Raw genomic sequence first — 21379 nt, 5'->3', positions numbered from 1 at the left:
TTTTGGAACGTCAACGAGCCAGCAGCTATCTCACAGGTGAGTTATCATATTACGTATCTTTTCATAGGTTGTGCATATAATTACGCTATAATCGCACCTTGCTATTGTGATTCTTCTTAATAATTGCGATTTTTTAACATTAGAATTTGCACTTGGCAATTGTCTGGCAATCAGCCACCAATATTTCTATTTTTGAATTGTAATCTATCCAACAATTTGCGGTCGTCATATTACTAACATTTGCCGTGCACGAATGTGTAATTAACAATTTAAGAACTTTGAATTCGAATTAGTTTGTGAAGCAATTCCCTTTTTGATGATAAATAAAGCTGAGAATTTATATTGTTTATAACGTGAATACATTTGTTGTTACTCGCCCTAATTCTTTTCTTTGCCTTCTTTTTATTTGCGACACACACGCCCGACTTCCCCGGGTCCACACTGCCCCGCAAAACATTGGTCCTTACGCGCCTAGAAAATCAAAAATTTGAAGACAACACAGAATCAGCGCAGCAGAATAATTGAAAAGTATTAGCAAATTTATAAAAGTGTTAATTTGGAAAAAGTAATCAGCGAAACAAAACCAACTAGCACAACATTTTGGCAACTCGCTATCACACAACACACATACTGCCATAAAATCATCACACACAGTCTATTGACGTCGAGATCACATCATCATACAGTCCATTATCACTCATACAGTCCACTAATATCATCGTCACGACATCACATACAATCTTATCATCATCATACTCATCAGTCAAAGTCCATCATCATCACAGTTTGTCATCACTCTACAGTCCATCACATCAACACATCGCTGCCCATCGATCAACTAAAAACACAAGGTACGTGGTTGCTTGGTTGCACAAAACATTTTTTTATTTGCGTGATTTACGCACGGAAAGTGCATTCCGTGTTAGACAAAAAAGGCAAAGCAAGTGAAATTGTTAGAATTCGTGGTTATAAACACACCAATCGCCTTTTGACGATCGGGTAATTCCCCCCACCAGTGGTAAGGGTTACTCGACACCGCTCAAGGCAGACAGTCAGTGAATTTTTTTTTAGTTTTTTTTCACACTCATCACTGCACTGTGTTGTACCCCCTCATCGTCACATACATTGACAAACTTCCTAGTCAGGAACCATAATTACACTTGGTTGATAGCCGTAGCTTGTCTATCACGGAATTCACTTTAGTAATCAGTTTGCGAGCTGAAATATTACCAAAAGCCAAAAAAGTATCACTACGTTGGGTGGCTAGTGGCTTGATCACACAATTTATACTGAGTTTTATATTATATAGCTGTATCTTTATCACTTTTTTTTCTTAATAAATACTTTAAATCGTAATTTTCACAGTAAGTTGGATAAACAAATTTATTTTTTATATTGGGAAAGATCCCTGGTTGGCTACTCGGGAATACTTGGCGTTCACTTTCACTTTGTATACACATTTAATCCTCGTCAGGATTTCTATCTGTGTTTCACATTAAATCCTCATTGGGATTTTCTATCTGTGTTTCACATTAAATCCTCATTGGGATTTTTTTATCTGTGGTTCACATTTTACACTATATCCACATTGGGATTACCATCTGCGTTTTTAATTTTTTTTAAACACGCTAAGTTTTCAAAATATTTCTATCTGTGTCCAACACACCTGTTAAGACACATTAAATATTTGCAGACGATTCTCTTCTCTGCATTGCATATCACTGTAGACACATTAAATCCTTTCAGGACTTCTATCCGTGCTTAATATCACTTCGCACCGACTAGAACCTTTCAGGATTTCTATCTGTGCTGCATATCACTACATTTATATCACTTTATACACACTAAATCCTCGTCAGGATTTCTATCTGTGTTTATTTCCATATCACTGCATACACATTAAATCCTTGTCAGGATTTCTATCTGTGCTGCATATCACTACATTTATATCACTTTATACACACTAAATCCTCGTCAGGATTTCTATCTGTGTTTATTTCCATATCACTGCATACACATTAAATCCTCGTCAGGATTTCTATCTGTGCTGCATATCACTACATTTATATCATTTTATACACACTAAATCCTCGTCAGGATTTCTATTTGTGTTTATTTCCATATCACTGCATACACATTAAATCCTCGTCAGGATTTCTATCTGTGGCTTGCACAATCCTCGTGAGGATTTCTATAAGTGGTTCATATCACCGGCCACATTACATACACGGCATAATTTACATTTGATTAAATTTTTGCTTAGCACTATTCACATAAGATTGCTATCTGTGTTAACACATTCAATCAGAATTCGTGTGTTCCTAAAGCTTTTACTTATATAGCGCAATCACAGCAAAAACGAAAACACTCTTATAATTTTTTGTTGTGGTTGCATTTACACCAAACCCACTAAGTCGTTTACCTCCGAGCTCGACACCTTCAAAGAGACAAAATATTCAAATTAATAAAATCAATGGAGACTTATATTAGATTGGCTGATTCCATAGTGGAGTTTGAACAAGAGTTCAACTCCACCCCGGCCGAATCCCGGAACAAGCACACCCTTGCACTACTGCAAGAGGAGCTAAGGGCACTATGGAAGAAGACCAAGTCCACATATGAAAGTCTTCTCGGCAATTCTGAACTCTCCAAAGACGAGCTCAGCTCATTAAGAAAGAAAAATAAAAGTTGCTTTGCATGCTACCTGCAATGCATGTCTGCTGTGGCGGCTGAAGCCGAAGCTATCACCCCACAGCCGGCGAAAGATGAAGCAAATGAGGAAGACTCCTCGCGCCGTGGACATAAAATGCGGCTGCCGCCTTGTGACACCATGTATTTAAAGGCGACTACCTCTCCTGGCCAGCTTTTCGAGATATGTTCACGGCGATATACATCCACAATACCGATCTGAAAGATGTCGAGAAATTATACTATTTGAAGCAAAAAACGCAAGGGGAGGCAAAAGATATAGTGGGCAGGTGCTCATTAACAAACGAGGGTTTTGCAACCGCCTGGAAGAATCTAAGCGACAGGTACGAAAATAAACGTATCCTCGTCAACACACAATTAAAACTTTTATTTAATCTGACGGCAGTCGAGCAGGAGTGTGGAACATCAATTAAAAAATTGCACGTGAGATCAACAATTGCATTTCTGCGCTACAATGTCATAATATTGACATCACAAATTGGGACGCAATCATAACTTACTTATGCTCCACAAAACTCCCTGAATCTACATTGCCTCTTTGGGAACAGACCGTAGAACGGAAGACAGATATCCCGAAATGGGAGGATATGGACAAATTCCTGTCCAATCGCTTCCAGACATTGGAGACGGTTTCCGATCTGAGGGGTAATAAAACAACAAAAACACCCAAAAGTCAGAGTTCGAATTCTAGGGAAAATTCTACGGAACTTGGGGTTTACCAAGCAAGCGTACCAAAGTCGGCATGTAAGATGTGCAACAGTACGGAGCACAAATTACGAAATTGCCAAAAATTCCGTAGGTTGTCCACGTCAGGCAAAATCGAATTTATCAAAAACAATAGTTATTGTCTGAATTGTCTGTCGGGTGGACACACCGTGACACGATGCACTAGCCAATTCAATTGCAGCACGTGCCACGCAAGGCACAACACCTTGCTCCATCTTCCGACAGCACAACCAAAGACAACTCCTCAAAGGTGGACTCAAAACGCCACCGACAATTCACCTTCAACCTCACAGCAGGCTGGGCAAGGATGGAGTCTGAAAAAAGACAAGATAATACTAATAACGTCTCTTCGTGTCATGCTAACACCACTAAAGGGGTGTTATTAGGAACAGCGCGGGTTCATATAATGTACAACGGGGTGAAATTTTCCGCCAGAGCGCTGATAGACTCTGGGTCCGAATGCTCTTTCATAACTGAAAGACTAAAGAAGCGAATAAACCTTCCGTCCAAACGTTTGCATGTGCAGGTGTCAGGAATAAATAATACACCATCTGCACAGGTAAAGGAATCATGCTCAATTAACTTAGGTTCGCTTACAGACCCCTTAGTAAGCATCCATACAGTGGCCCTAGTCCTGCCTCAATTAACAGGGGACCTTCCGACTTGCCAAGTGAGCGCAACGACTCGGCAAGCATTCCCTGATCTGATTCTGGCGGATAAGAGGTTCTTCATTAATGAACCAGTCGACCTCATACTTGGAGGCGATATTTATCCCCAGATCATACTAAACGGTATACGGAAGAACGTCCTAAATACGCTTCTCGTCCAAGAAACCGTCTTCGGTTGGATTTTAACCGGTCGTGCAGATGCACCTCACCCAACCAATACACGAGTATCCTTTTTCAATGAAATTAGCCTAGACAAGCAGCTAGCCGCTTTCTGGGAACTTGAAAACGTACCTACAAAAAAGGCACTGACCGAAGATAATGCCTATTGCGAGGCACTATATAAAAACACAACGGAAAGGAATTCAGATGGAAGATATACTGTCGCCCTTCCATTCAAACAAAGCTTCCCAAAAACCGTCTGTTTGGGCCCATCTCTCAAGAGCGTCTGCTCTCAGTTCTATCGGAACGAGACGCGCCTAGCCAAGACCCCGGCCCTACAGATGGAATACAATAGGGTACTGACAGAATATGTCACGTTAGGGCACATGACTAAGGTGCACACCGTAGTACCACCACAATCAACTGATTGCTATTTCTTACCGCATCATGCGGTGATCAAAGAAGAAAGCACAACGACTAAAGTAAGGGTCGTATTCAACGCGTCGTGCCCGACATCCAATGGCATAAGCCTGAACGATGTTCTACACACCGGCCCAGTACTGCAATCCGACTTAACAATACTGCTCCTCCGATGGAGATTCTACAAGTACGTCTTCAATAGCGACATTGAGAAGATGTACAGACAAATTTGGGTAAAGGAAAATCAAACCCAATACCAAAGAATAGTTTTTCGACTCCAAGCAGAGGACCCTGTCAGCGTGTTTGAGCTCAACACGGTAACTTTTGGGGTAAACTGTGCCCCCTATCTAGCGATCAGAACCCTACATGAACTTGCTGATGACGTCGAGGCGTCTCTGCCAACCGCAGCGCATATCTTGCGAAACAGTATGTACGTCGATGACGTCCTTGCAGGGGGACATAGCATCGAAGCAGCAATCGCGGCCCGCGATGAAATCACAGCTGCATTAAAGTCAGCAGGATTCCCTCTGCGAAAGTGGACATCTAACTGCAGTAGGATACTACAGGGCATACCCAAACCTCACAGGCTTACGGAAGACTTTCTGGAATTCGAGGACGCGAGCATGGTAAAAACCCTAGGCATCCGTTGGAACGCGCATTCCGACTATTTCTATTTCACAGCGAAACCAATCGAAAACCAAGACATCTTAACAAAAAGGGCGATCCTATCGGCCATCGCCAAACTCTTCGACCCCTTAGGCTGGCTTGCTCCAGTTATCATCGTAGCTAAGATATTAATGCAGAACATTTGGCTGGAGGGGACGGATTGGGATGAACCGGTATCCACAATCACTTTAGATCGGTGGCAAACCTTTATGCAGGAGTACCCCGCCATTAACCGGATTCGTATACCTCGGTGGGTGCACTTCACCCCAACCAACGATATAGAAATTCACGGCTTCTGTGACGCGTCCGAAAAAGCCTACGGGGCTACGGTTTACGTGTGAGCTAAGATCAACGATAGGGCATACGTTAGTCTACTCATGGCGAAAACGAGGATGGCACCAGTAAAAACAATTTCACTACCAAGATTGGAGTTATGCGGTGCCGTCTTGCTGGCTGAAACTTTGGAAAATGTGATGGAGAACCTGAACTTAGGCACATTTAACATGCACCTATGGACAGATATTGACAGATGGATATTCTTGATCGGTTTTCCGATCTATCAAGAGCGTTGCGGGTTATCTCCTACATTATACGATTCTCGAATAGAACACGTCCAAAAACTAAAATGTCCTTTAAGGCAGAGTCTCACCAGATCTCGCCCGACGAAATCAAGGCTACGACTAGCCGCCTCATAAGGATATCCCAAACCAACCACTATGCCGAAGAAATAAGCTCTCTGAGAACTAGGAAACCCATCGCGACCAAAAGCGAGATTCTCTCTTTAAACCCCTTTATCGACGAAGATAATGTCCTTCGGGTGGGGGGTCGCCTCAACGCATCCAGGGACGTTCCCGTCGACGAGCGTCACCCGATAATCCTCCCTTACGCCTGCCGACTCACCCGTCTCCTGGTCCAGTTTGTCCACACCATTTCCATACATGGCGGAAACCAACTAATGCTGCGGCTCCTACGCACGCAGTATTGGATACCTCGGGTCAAAAACATGATCCGATCCATCATACACAACTGCAAGGCCTGTACGCTATTTCGCAAACGTTCCCCGACGCAACTCATGGGAACCCTCCCTGCGGAACGCACTACCTTTAGCAGGGCATTTACCAACACCGGGGTGGATTTCGCAGGACCGTTTGACATAAAGTCTTACAGCGGACGAGGATGCCGCATGTCTAAGGGTTACGTCTGTCTATTCGTCTGCTTTGCGACTAAGGCGATCCACTTAGAGGCGACTAGCGACCTCAGCACCGCCGCGTTTCTAGCAGCATTTAGTCGGTTTGTCTCCAGACGAGGATGCCCGAAAAACCTCTATTCCGACAACGGAACGAACTTTGTCGGTGCGTCGAGGGCTCTCCGCTCAGAGGTCAAGGCATTCCTCGTTGATGCGCGCAACCAAACCCTCTCTAAATATGCCCACCAAACCATTACATGGCATTTCATACCAGCAGCTGCTCCTCATATGGGCGGACTGTGGGAAGCGGGAGTCAAGAGTTTCAAAACCCATTTCAAAAAGATCGCATTGGATCATAAATTTACTCTAGAGGAGTTTAGCACCCTCCTGTGTAGGATTGAATCCTGTCTCAACTCCCGACCCCTAAGCCTCTCTTCCAATGACCCGTCCAACCTGGAGCCACTCACCCCCGGGCACTTCCTCGTCGGGGGCCACCTACTAGCGCCACCCGAGATTGACGTCAGCGAGAATCGCGCTTCACTCGTCAATCGATGGGAAAAACTTAAGGCGCTGCATCAAACCTTCTGCAAGCGGTGGAAAACGGAGTACCTCACCGAACTGCAGAAGCGCGTTAAGTGGAAGCATCCACAATCGAATCTCAAACAGGGGGACTTAGTCGTCATTAAAGAGGACAATCTGCCCCCCAACGAATGGAGACTAGGTCGGATAGCCAACCTCCATTATGGCCCCGATAACCGAGTTCGAGTCGTCGAACTTGATACGGCAAGAGGACAAACCACCCGACCAATCACGAAATTGGTCCTACTACCACCCTCCAGTGAGGGTGAGGGAGACTTGTAACTCCCAACCGTTATAACCAACGTATAACCCAGCTCTCGTTCACCCTGAACGAGGCCTACAACCCGCTTACCCCAGCTCTCGTTCATCCCGAACGAAGACAACAACCCACTTAAACCCGCTCTCGTTCACCCCGAACTAGGCCAACAGAACCCTACCGCAGATCCGCTATCTGTTGAGAGCTATGGTGACAACATAAGGGAAAATAACCATGTAGGAAAATGAACCGAGGGAAACCCTGGAATGTGTTTATATGACAAGTGTATCAAATGAAAGGCATTAAAAAGTATTTTATGAGGGAGTGTGCCATAGTTCTATAGGTGGACGCCATTTAGGGATATAGCCACAAAGGTGGACCAGGGGTGACCCTAGAATTTGTATGTACAATATGGGCATCAAACGAATGGTGTTAATGAGTATTTTAGAAGGGAGTGGGCCTTAGTTCTATAAGTGGATGCCGTATCGCCATAAAGGTGGACCAGGGGTGACTCTAGAATGTGTTTTCATGATATGGGTATCAAATTAAAGGTATTAATGAGGGTTTTAAAAGGGAGTGGTGGTTGTTGTATAGGTGGTCGCCTTTTCGAGATATCGCCATAAAGGTGAACCAGGGGTGACTCTAGAATGCGTTTGTACGATATGGGTATCAAATGAAAGATGTTAATGAGTATTCTAAAAAGGAGTAATCATTAGTTCCATAGGTGGACGCCGTTTCGAGATATCGCCATAAAGGTGGACCAGGGGTGACCCTAGAATTTGTTTGTACAATATGGGTATCAAAGGAAAGGTTTTAATGAGTATTTTAAAATGGAGTAATCCTTAGTTCCATAGGTGGACACCGTTTCGAGATATCGCCATAAAGGTGGGCCAGGGGTGACTCTAGAATTCGTTTGTGCAATATGGGTATCAAACGAAAGGAGTTAATGAGTATTTTAAAACGGAGTGGGCCTTAGTTCTATAGGTGTACGCCTTTTCGAGGTATCGCAATAAAGGTGAACCAGGGGTGACTCTAGATGTTTAGGCCACCAGCCTAAATATTTCGGACCACCCTAACACGCACATTAGTTTTTATTATTATTACCGGTAACGGCTAACACCAGCCGAAAGCTAACTTTGAAGGGGAAAAACTCAACGAAAGTTAGCTATCGGCGGGTGCCGCGGACTTGTTCGCGGTCTTGGTCTGCCTTTTCTATTTTGGAACGTCAACGAGCCAGCAGCTATCTCACAGGTGAGTTATCATATTACGTATCTTTTCATAGGTTGTGCATATAATTACGCTATAATCGCACCTTGCTATTGTGATTCTTCTTAATAATTGCGATTTTTTAACATTAGAATTTGCACTTGGCAATTGTCTGGCAATCAGCCACCAATATTTCTATTTTTGAATTGTAATCTATCCAACAATTTGCGGTCGTCATATTACTAACATTTGCCGTGCACGAATGTGTAATTAACAATTTAAGAACTTTGAATTCGAATTAGTTTGTGAAGCAATTCCCTTTTTGATGATAAATAAAGCTGAGAATTTATATTGTTTATAACGTGAATACATTTGTTGTTACTCGCCCTAATTCTTTTCTTTGCTTTCTTTTTATTTGCGACACACACGCCCGACTTCCCCGGGTCCACACTGCCCCGCAAAACATTGGTCCTTACGCGCCGAGAAAATCAAAAATTTGAAGACAACACAGAATCAGCGCAGCAGAATAATTGAAAAATATTAGCAAATTTATAAAAGTGTTAATTTGGAAAAAGTAATCAGCGAAACAAAACCAACTAGCACAACATTTTGGCAACTCGCTATCACACAACACACATACTGCCATAAAATCATCACACACAGTCTATTGACGTCGAGATCACATCATCATACAGTCCATTATCACTCATACAGTCCACTAATATCATCGTCACGACATCACATACAATCTTATCATCATCATACTCATCAGTCAAAGTCCATCATCATCACAGTTTGTCATCACTCTACAGTCCATCACATCAACACATCGCTGCCCATCGATCAACTAAAAACACAAGGTACGTGGTTGCTTGGTTGCACAAAACATTTTTTTATTTGCGTGATTTACGCACGGAAAGTGCATTCCGTGTTAGACAAAAAAGGCAAAGCAAGTGAAATTGTTAGAATTCGTGGTTATAAACACACCAATCGCCTTTTGACGATCGGGTAATTCCCCCCACCAGTGGTAAGGGTTACTCGACACCGCTCAAGGCAGACAGTCAGTGAATTTTTTTTTAGTTTTTTTTCACACTCATCACTGCACTGTGTTGTACCCCCTCATCGTCACATACATTGACAAACTTCCTAGTCAGGAACCATAATTACACTTGGTTGATAGCCGTAGCTTGTCTATCACGGAATTCACTTTAGTAATCAGTTTGCGAGCTGAAATATTACCAAAAGCCAAAAAAGTATCACTACGTTGGGTGGCTAGTGGCTTGATCACACAATTTATACTGAGTTTTATATTATATAGCTGTATCTTTATCACTTTTTTTTCTTAATAAATACTTTAAATCGTAATTTTCCACAGTAAGTTGGATAAACAAATTTATTTTTTATATTGGGAAAGATCCCTGGTTGGCTACTCGGGAATACTTGGCGTTCACTTTCACTTTGTATACACATTTAATCCTCGTCAGGATTTCTATCTGTGTTTCACATTAAATCCTCATTGGGATTTTCTATCTGTGTTTCACATTAAATCCTCATTGAGATTTTTTTATCTGTGGTTCACATTTTACACTATATCCACATTGGGATTACCATCTGCGTTTTTAATTTTTTTTAAACACGCTAAGTTTTCAAAATATTTCTATCTGTGTCCAACACACCTGTTAAGACACATTAAATATTTGCAGACGATTCTCTTCTCTGCATTGCATATCACTGTAGACACATTAAATCCTTTCAGGACTTCTATCCGTGCTTAATATCACTTCGCACCGACTAGAACCTTTCAGGATTTCTATCTGTGCTGCATATCACTACATTTATATCACTTTATACACACTAAATCCTCGTCAGGATTTCTATCTGTGTTTATTTCCATATCACTGCATACACATTAAATCCTCGTCAGGATTTCTATCTGTGCTGCATATCACTACATTTATATCACTTTATACACACTAAATCCTCGTCAGGATTTCTATCTGTGTTTATTTCCATATCACTGCATACACATTAAATCCTCGTCAGGATTTCTATCTGTGCTGCATATCACTACATTTATATCATTTTATACACACTAAATCCTCGTCAGGATTTCTATTTGTGTTTATTTCCATATCACTGCATACACATTAAATCCTCGTCAGGATTTCTATCTGTGGCTTGCACAATCCTCGTGAGGATTTCTATAAGTGGTTCATATCACCGGCCACATTACATACACGGCATAATTTACATTTGATTAAATTTTTGCTTAGCACTATTCACATAAGATTGCTATCTGTGTTAACACATTCAATCAGAATTCGTGTGTTCCTAAAGCTTTTACTTATATAGCGCAATCACAGCAAAAACGAAAACACTCTTATAATTTTTTGTTGTGGTTGCATTTACACCAAACCCACTAAGTCGTTTACCTCCGAGCTCGACACCTTCAAAGAGACAAAATATTCAAATTAATAAAATCAATGGAGACTTATATTAGATTGGCTGATTCCATAGTGGAGTTTGAACAAGAGTTCAACTCCACCCCGGCCGAATCCCGGAACAAGCACACCCTTGCACTACTGCAAGAGGAGCTAAGGGCACTATGGAAGAAGACCAAGTCCACATATGAAAGTCTTCTCGGCAATTCTGAACTCTCCAAAGACGAGCTCAGCTCATTAAGAAAGAAAAATAAAAGTTGCTTTGCATGCTACCTGCAATGCATGTCTGCTGTGGCGGCTGAAGCCGAAGCTATCACCCCACAGCCGGCGAAAGATGAAGCAAATGAGGAAGACTCCTCGCGCCGTGGACATAAAATGCGGCTGCCGCCTTGTGACACCATGTATTTAAAGGCGACTACCTCTCCTGGCCAGCTTTTCGAGATATGTTCACGGCGATATACATCCACAATACCGATCTGAAAGATGTCGAGAAATTATACTATTTGAAGCAAAAAACGCAAGGGGAGGCAAAAGAAATAGTGGGCAGGTGCTCATTAACAAACGAGGGTTTTGCAACCGCCTGGAAGAATCTAAGCGACAGGTACGAAAATAAACGTATCCTCGTCAACACACAATTAAAACTTTTATTTAATCTGACGGCAGTCGAGCAGGAGTGTGGAACATCAATTAAAAAATTGCAACGTGAGATCAACAATTGCATTTCTGCGCTACAATGTCATAATATTGACATCACAAATTGGGACGCAATCATAACTTACTTATGCTCCACAAAACTCCCTGAATCTACATTGCCTCTTTGGGAACAGACCGTAGAACGGAAGACAGATATCCCGAAATGGGAGGATATGGACAAATTCCTGTCCAATCGCTTCCAGACATTGGAGACGGTTTCCGATCTGAGGGGTAATAAAACAACAAAAACACCCAAAAGTCAGAGTTCGAATTCTAGGGAAAATTCTACGGAACTTGGGGTTTACCAAGCAAGCGTACCAAAGTCGGCATGTAAGATGTGCAACAGTACGGAGCACAAATTACGAAATTGCCAAAAATTCCGTAGGTTGTCCACGTCAGGCAAAATCGAATTTATCAAAAACAATAGTTATTGTCTGAATTGTCTGTCGGGTGGACACACCGTGACACGATGCACTAGCCAATTCAATTGCAGCACGTGCCACGCAAGGCACAACACCTTGCTCCATCTTCCGACAGCACAACCAAAGACAACTCCTCAAAGGTGGACTCAAAACGCCACCGACAATTCACCTTCAACCTCACAGCAGGCTGGGCAAGGATGGAGTCTGAAAAAAGACAAGATAATACTAATAACGTCTCTTCGTGTCATGCTAACACCACTAAAGGGGTGTTATTAGGAACAGCGCGGGTTCATATAATGTACAACGGGGTGAAATTTTCCGCCAGAGCGCTGATAGACTCTGGGTCCGAATGCTCTTTCATAACTGAAAGACTAAAGAAGCGAATAAACCTTCCGTCCAAACGTTTGCATGTGCAGGTGTCAGGAATAAATAATACACCATCTGCACAGGTAAAGGAATCATGCTCAATTAACTTAGGTTCGCTTACAGACCCCTTAGTAAGCATCCATACAGTGGCCCTAGTCCTGCCTCAATTAACAGGGGACCTTCCGACTTGCCAAGTGAGCGCAACGACTCGGCAAGCATTCCCTGATCTGATTCTGGCGGATAAGAGGTTCTTCATTAATGAACCAGTCGACCTCATACTTGGAGGCGATATTTATCCCCAGATCATACTAAACGGTATACGGAAGAACGTCCTAAATACGCTTCTCGTCCAAGAAACCGTCTTCGGTTGGATTTTAACCGGTCGTGCAGATGCACCTCACCCAACCAATACACGAGTATCCTTTTTCAATGAAATTAGCCTAGACAAGCAGCTAGCCGCTTTCTGGGAACTTGAAAACGTACCTACAAAAAAGGCACTGACCGAAGATAATGCCTATTGCGAGGCACTATATAAAAACACAACGGAAAGGAATTCAGATGGAAGATATACTGTCGCCCTTCCATTCAAACAAAGCTTCCCAAAAACCGTCTGTTTGGGCCCATCTCTCAAGAGCGTCTGCTCTCAGTTCTATCGGAACGAGACGCGCCTAGCCAAGACCCCGGCCCTACAGATGGAATACAATAGGGTACTGACAGAATATGTCACGTTAGGGCACATGACTAAGGTGCACACCGTAGTACCACCACAATCAACTGATTGCTATTTCTTACCGCATCATGCGGTGATCAAAGAAGAAAGCACAACGACTAAAGTAAGGGTCGTATTCAACGCGTCGTGCCCGACATCCAATGGCATAAGCCTGAACGATGTTCTACACACCGGCCCAGTACTGCAATCCGACTTAACAATACTGCTCCTCCGATGGAGATTCTACAAGTACGTCTTCAATAGCGACATTGAGAAGATGTACAGGCAAATTTGGGTAAAGGAAAATCAAACCCAATACCAAAGAATAGTTTTTCGACTCCAAGCAGAGGACCCTGTCAGCGTGTTTGAGCTCAACACGGTAACTTTTGGGGTAAACTGTGCCCCCTATCTAGCGATCAGAACCCTACATGAACTTGCTGATGACGTCGAGGCGTCTCTGCCAACCGCAGCGCATATCTTGCGAAACAGTATGTACGTCGATGACGTCCTTGCAGGGGGACATAGCATCGAAGCAGCAATCGCGGCCCGCGATGAAATCACAGCTGCATTAAAGTCAGCAGGATTCCCTCTGCGAAAGTGGACATCTAACTGCAGTAGGATACTACAGGGCATACCCAAACCTCACAGGCTTACGGAAGACTTTCTGGAATTCGAGGACGCGAGCATGGTAAAAACCCTAGGCATCCGTTGGAACGCGCATTCCGACTATTTCTATTTCACAGCGAAACCAATCGAAAACCAAGACATCTTAACAAAAAGGGCGATCCTATCGGCCATCGCCAAACTCTTCGACCCCTTAGGCTGGCTTGCTCCAGTTATCATCGTAGCTAAGATATTAATGCAGAACATTTGGCTGGAGGGGACGGATTGGGATGAACCGGTATCCACAATCACTTTAGATCGGTGGCAAACCTTTATGCAGGAGTACCCCGCCATTAACCGGATTCGTATACCTCGGTGGGTGCACTTCACCCCAACCAACGATATAGAAATTCACGGCTTCTGTGACGCGTCCGAAAAAGCCTACGGGGCTACGGTTTACGTGCGAGCTAAGATCAACGATAGGGCATACGTTAGTCTACTCATGGCGAAAACGAGGATGGCACCAGTAAAAACAATTTCACTACCAAGATTGGAGTTATGCGGTGCCGTCTTGCTGGCTGAAACTTTGGAAAATGTGATGGAGAACCTGAACTTAGGCACATTTAACATGCACCTATGGACAGATATTGACAGATGGATATTCTTGATCGGTTTTCCGATCTATCAAGAGCGTTGCGGGTTATCTCCTACATTATACGATTCTCGAATAGAACACGTCCAAAAACTAAAATGTCCTTTAAGGCAGAGTCTCACCAGATCTCGCCCGACGAAATCAAGGCTACGACTAGCCGCCTCATAAGGATATCCCAAACCAACCACTATGCCGAAGAAATAAGCTCTCTGAGAACTAGGAAACCCATCGCGACCAAAAGCGATATTCTCTCTTTAAACCCCTTTATCGACGAAGATAATGTCCTTCGGGTGGGGGGTCGCCTCAACGCATCCAGGGACGTTCCCGTCGACGAGCGTCACCCGATAATCCTCCCTTACGCCTGCCGACTCACCCGTCTCCTGGTCCAGTTTGTCCACACCATTTCCATACATGGCGGAAACCAACTAATGCTGCGGCTCCTACGCACGCAGTATTGGATACCTCGGGTCAAAAACATGATCCGATCCATCATACACAACTGCAAGGCCTGTACGCTATTTCGCAAACGTTCCCCGACGCAACTCATGGGAACCCTCCCTGCGGAACGCACTACCTTTAGCAGGGCATTTACCAACACCGGGGTGGATTTCGCAGGACCGTTTGACATAAAGTCTTACAGCGGACGAGGATGCCGCATGTCTAAGGGTTACGTCTGTCTATTCGTCTGCTTTGCGACTAAGGCGATCCACTTAGAGGCGACTAGCGACCTCAGCACCGCCGCGTATCTAGCAGCATTTAGTCGGTTTGTCTCCAGACGAGGATGCCCGAAAAACCTCTATTCCGACAACGGAACGAACTTTGTCGGTGCGTCGAGGGCTCTCCGCTCAGAGGTCAAGGCATTCCTCGTTGATGCGCGCAACCAAACCCTCTCTAAATATGCCCACCAAACCATTACATGGCATTTCATACCAGCAGCTGCTCCTCATATGGGCGGACTGTGGGAAGCGGGAGTCAAGAGTTTCAAAACCCATTTCAAAAAGATCGCATTGGATCATAAATTTACTCTAGAGGAGTTTAGCACCCTCCTGTGTAGGATTGAATCCTGTCTCAACTCCCGACCCCTAAGCCCATCTTCAAATGACCCGTCCAACCTGGAGCCACTCACCCCCGGGCACTTCCTCGTCGGGGGCCACCTACTAGCGCCACCCGAGATTGACGTCAGCGAGAATCGCGCTTCACTCGTCAATCGATGGGAAAAACTTAAGGCGCTGCATCAAACCTTCTGCAAGCGGTGGAAAACGGAGTACCTCACCGAACTGCAGAAGCGCGTTAAGTGGAACCATTCACAATCGAATCTCAAACAGGGGGACTTAGTCGTCATTAAAGAGGACAATCTGCCCCCCAACGAATGGAGACTAGGTCGGATAGCCAACCTCCATTATGGCCCCGATAACCGAGTTCGAGTCGTCGAACTTGATACGGCAAGAGGACAAACCACCCGACCAATCACGAAATTGGTCCTACTACCACCCTCCAGTGAGGGTGAGGGAGACTTGTAACTCCCAACCGTTATAACCAACAACCCGTATAACCCAGCTCTCGTTCACCCTGAACGAGGCCTACAACCCGCTTACCCCAGCTCTCGTTCATCCCGAACGAAGACAACAACCCACTTAAACCCGCTCTCGTTCACCCCGAACTAGGCCAACAGAACCCTACCGCAGATCCGCTATCTGCCACAGAATACCAGTGAATCAATAATCATGATTTTGTCTTAAAACATCTACATATCTTTTCTCCTAGGGAGAAGAAAAATTGGGGAATAGGAATTTCGAATTTTCGAAGTCAGCTGTTTTGTCAATTGAAATCTTATTGCGCATTTCTTATTTTGTTTAAAAAAAAAAAAATTTTGTAAGGTCTAATGATTGTTGCTAATTTGTTTGAAATTAAGAAATAAGGTGTAAACCACGCACATTATTGCATTTCATGTGAAATGAGTAATGAATTGGTGCCACAGCAACATCAACTGAGGAGCATAAGAAGGAGACGGCGGGATAACACAAATCCGCCGGAGAGGCCTGCTCTCATTCTGCAAGGCACATTTCTGGCGGCCATGTCGAGTTGAGTTCGCCCTTCGCCATATACAAAAATTTAATTAAGCCTTCTTAAAATCCTTGCGCAATTTCTAAATGGCTACATCAAGTATACAAAGAGCTCTTCCGTTGCTTATGATACTTTTCGACTTAAAATAAAGAATATTGTGGTTGTTGATGCGGTTGTATTAACAGTGAGAACATTGTGGTACAATGCAAATACATATTTTAGCACACATTTGTACAATTAAGTGTTCTTTCTTAAAAGAACCAATTTCCTTTAACTATTTTGATGCATTCCCTTTAACTAGTGGAAAAACTCCTATGATGGCAAGGAAATATCCCTCTCCCTCACAGTCATAATACCTAATCTTCTCCCATAACTGGTTTCCTCCTTTTCGAACATTGTTCAGAATAGGAGGAAAGGGAGACGTGAAAGAAAACTCACAAGGAATTTCTATTTAGAATACGAGGAAGGGGAGAAGGGAATTGGGCTGCTAATATTTTATTACCTTAACGTAATATAGTTTACCATCATACCTTTAAATCCGTTTGGCGTATCAATCTCCGTCATGTGGTGCGCAGGTTCTGCACGTTCCTGTGGTTTGGCTGTAGTAGCATTTGAGGTAGTTGTTTTGTCAACGTTGTTCCACCTGTTAAATTAACTGCTTTTGAAATTAAGGTGATTTTAGCTATCATTACTACCTACTTACCTCAGCACTAGTCCTTGAGTAAAGTAATTCCGACCACATCGGGGTGCTTGTATTCTGATAGCACTGGTAGATACTCATATGTCGTCCTCCGAGCGCAGTAGATTCGACTCCAATTTCGAAGCGCGGCCACCAAGTCTAGACCCCATTTGGCTACCAGATCGTGAATATGAGCCATTGGTATTGCCGGAATCTTCTGCCGATTTATTAATGAAACATGACTTAATAATCAAGGCATTGAGCGTATATGCAGTATTACGACGTTTTCGTCATTTAATACGCTTATCACCATTTCGTTTTGAGGATTTTTGCGCTGCATTGACAAGTGACGAACAAAGTGCACCAATTGCAGACGTACATTTTATGTTAGTGAAGGCATTTTTACGTGAAGAAAATCTTCAGGGAACTCACTTTGTTCCTTCAGGGAACTCACCTTTGGACCACTCGATCCAAAAGATACGGTGAATATAAGTTTCCTATCTAATTAATGGCATCACATGGCCGGAGGTATTACGTAGCTATGTAGAGAGCGATATAATTTTTAGTCGCGAAGTATATAATATTTTATGTGCTGCTGGCGATTATCCATTTACGTGTGTTAACGATCGTACTATAGTTTTACAATCTTTAACCAATCAATTTTACAAGCAATGCTATACGAGACGTAATGTTACAAGAGGGTCCAATTCATTACGATGATCATCGTCGTAGATGTCTAGATTAGGCGATCTATTATGCGGCGCAACATGCCCTGCTGTTTACCATCTCGAATGTGTCGATCCACCATTGCATGATATACCAACTGACGATTGGCAGTGTAATTCATGTAAATCGCATAAAGTTAGTGGTGTTGTGGATTGTGTATTGCCACAAGAGGAACAAGGCGTACCCATAAGGAATGATACTTGTCTCGGATCGACATGGACGTAAACTTTGGTTCATAGCACGTAGAACATTCGTTGAAGGCCAACCTGCATATGATGACAAAATTTGGGATTATAGTACAGAATCAAAACGAGAACTACTATTGGGCATACTCGATAAGGATGACTTAGAAGCTGCACTCTATAATCAAATTACTGAGCGGAAAGATGAGATTGTACGACAGATGACATTAACAGAATCCATAACAGAAGAGCATAACAAATATCAAAGACTGTTATATATGGACGAAGAAAAGAAGCAAACGTGGGCATTAAGGCGTGGCACGAATGATGAAGATGTTGATATAAGTGCAAATGCCATCAGCGGCGGCGGTGGAGACAACAAAATGACACGCCTAAAAACAAGTCGGAACACAAAGGAATTTTCACATCTTAAATTGGTTATAGAACATGGTTTTGAAAATTACATAAATCAATATCCATCAAATCCAATTGCGTTGAATAAGCCACAACGCAACGAACAGCGCGATAAACGTCGACATTTATCACACAAATTTTCAGTGACTACCGCATCAGAATTTAAGTGGATTGGTACAACAATGGGTAGTTTGGATAGCATTATACAAACAGTGCGTCAAACGTTATTAATTTTGAAGATAGCATACCAACAGCGTTTATGATACCAAACTGGCGTTTCATGAAATAGAACCTGCGCAAAACTGTATCAGAAGCACGTCGTCCAACAGAATATTGTTTGCTTGGTATTGGTTATATATCAGCGAAGAGGCATGTCGAATCAGGGTTATTAGTGTTGGCGATAGGAGCTGATAGTTTTGTAGCAGCAGCATCTGCACCTTCAATTATTCCCTGCAACTGTTCCTCTATTGCACGCACCCGTTCAGCGAATGTAAATGCAAAATAATCGGCGCCCCCCAATTGTACATTCTCTTTATTACGTTGCTGTAGTTTAACATATAGCCCGGTTTTGACGTTCTTTGTTACGTTTATTTAAACGTTCCAATATGGTCTCTTTTTTATATCAGCATTATCAGCACCGCTTAGCATGATATTACTGCGGCTTGGGTCGGTACTTATTCTACTTGTTTGTTCTTGCTTTGCATGTGCTGAATCACGTGATCTGCCTCTTCCACAGCCCCATTCTGTCTACTTGTAAATACTCCACGTATTGAGTGTAGCCCGTTTTTCGAATGCCCGTAATACCTTTACCTCCTTCAAGTAATTTTATGGTAATATTACATCCCGAAACATTTGTTGTTGGTTCTGTTATTTCGCACTGACCCGGCGTGACGCCACCCCCCTTGGCAAATGCAACATCGGCCCACGTTTTCGTATATGCTACATCCACCTTTGTGCGATTCTCCATTGAAAATGATTTGCACACTTTCAGGGAGCCTAATTACAGCTGGATACTTGTCATAGCAACCAGTAGACTAAATATATGGGTGAAACCATCGATTGGTTTACACCAATCATTATTTGGAGGTAGGGTGAAGACTTGCTCTAATTAGCTGTATGGTTTCGTTAACGCCGCTGGACCGCTCATATTACGTTGCATGACTTCCCATTCGCAACGTGTTGGTATTTGTATCCAACTTTTCATTAATTTGTAGCGGTGTACCTGAAATGAAATAAAAAGAGTACCTGAAATGAAATAAAAGAATAAGAAATTAGAAAATTTATAAGATTATAAAAAAGGAACGATACTAGTATACTTACCCATCATACGTTTATCCATCGTAATGAAAATTCATTCAAAATGCCTGTATACTCATTTCCATGAATGAATGACATTTTGAATGAACGAAACAAGGGTGCCACTCGATGACATTTGCTTTTGTCTTTTCTTACGCCGTAAACACATTGCGCGCGACCCCATGCATTACAAGTCGGATCCGCGGGATAAATGATAGGTTTGTTTTAGTTTGACAAATTGGTGCATAAACACACACTCAAAACCAACTTTCTTGTGAAAAAAAAAACGGGTGAACCACTCGAGACCGAAATAATTCTCCCGGTTATTTGCATTGATTTCATTGTTAAAAAGGTTAGTGCAAAATTAAAATGTAAAACATAAACAGAAACATGTCACACTCCATAGTGGTCTCGCTTTCATAATAGAAATTGCCTTTGTGTATTGAGGTTCCGATAAGGTTTCGTCAGTCCTGTCAGCTTGAAATCCCAGCAGGAATAAAGTAGTGTCATCTATGCTTTCGATGCTACAAACAGGAGAGAAATTAAACCCTTTAGAACAGACTATAAATTTAATGTCGCGTCAGGATTCAGACGCAAGCTGTCCCTAAATACTTCATGACATGACCATTATGCATCAATACATTGCAATGGGCAGCACCGCACAGCGGTCTCATTCCAACGATTGGAAGAGTGAACAGCTGACAGCTCTACAAATTGCCACACTCGTTAGCGTAGGCTATTCCCGCCAGGGTTGTGTTGGAATCAACAAACACACCACAATTTGTGATTCTCACACAACATGACCCAAATCAACACAAAGAGCGTTCCCAGACAGCGAGTAAAGGCCTCTTCACATTTGTCGCACATTTGTATGCACGGCGTCATTTGACTAGTCATTTTACAGGGATTCATAGGTTATATTCACAGCCACATTTGTATCGGCGTGGGTGAGTTTTGTGATCAAATTTTTGTAGGGCAACTACAAGGAGCCGTGAAAATACACGGGTAACTCGTGATACCATCTGCTACACAAATGTAGCGTATATTACCGCATATTGCCTGTACTAGGCAAACAGCAAAAAATGACTGCTTTCAATATCAGAATTTCGTTATGATGAGGATATTTACCAAAATTAAAGATACCTTTAGGCGTATCTCAATAAAATTATATTAAATATAACAGTGGTTTCAACCACTACAAACACATCATTACATCGACATAATAACTTCATAAGATTATGCGTTCCACACAACCCTTTATCCCGAGTACGCCAACCACAAACTCAGCCAATTGAGCTCCTTGTCTCCGCTCATAAGCCACCCAACCTAAGGGCATCTACGAATGTTCGACTAACAATTTGATATTCCAGAATGACCGGATTGTCCCACAAACGCGCAAAGACGGAGGCACGCGGCACCACATTCACCGTCCCCTGCCGGCTATGTCAAAAGCCACACAGCATAAGGCTCTGCCCGATTTACCGGGGCATGACGAACATGGATCGACTAAAGACGATCATAGATTTCAGATATTGCACAAATTGCCTATCGCCATTC

The 21379-nt window shown here is 43.0% G+C and overlaps 1 pseudogene; it reads left to right on the top strand.

The window, feature by feature from the left end:
• Positions 1–17306: 17306 nt before the first annotated feature.
• On the top strand, positions 17307–18815 carry LOC137236171 (nucleosome-remodeling factor subunit NURF301-like; annotated as a pseudogene).
• The last annotated feature ends 2564 nt before the right edge of the window (positions 18816–21379 follow it).

Source organism: Eurosta solidaginis, unplaced genomic scaffold (assembly GCF_040869045.1).
Source record: "Eurosta solidaginis isolate ZX-2024a unplaced genomic scaffold, ASM4086904v1 ctg00001401.1, whole genome shotgun sequence".
NCBI lineage: Eukaryota > Metazoa > Arthropoda > Insecta > Diptera > Tephritidae > Eurosta > Eurosta solidaginis.
The sequence above is the reverse complement of the archived record's forward strand: the minus strand, read 5'-3'. Positions and strand labels throughout refer to the sequence as shown.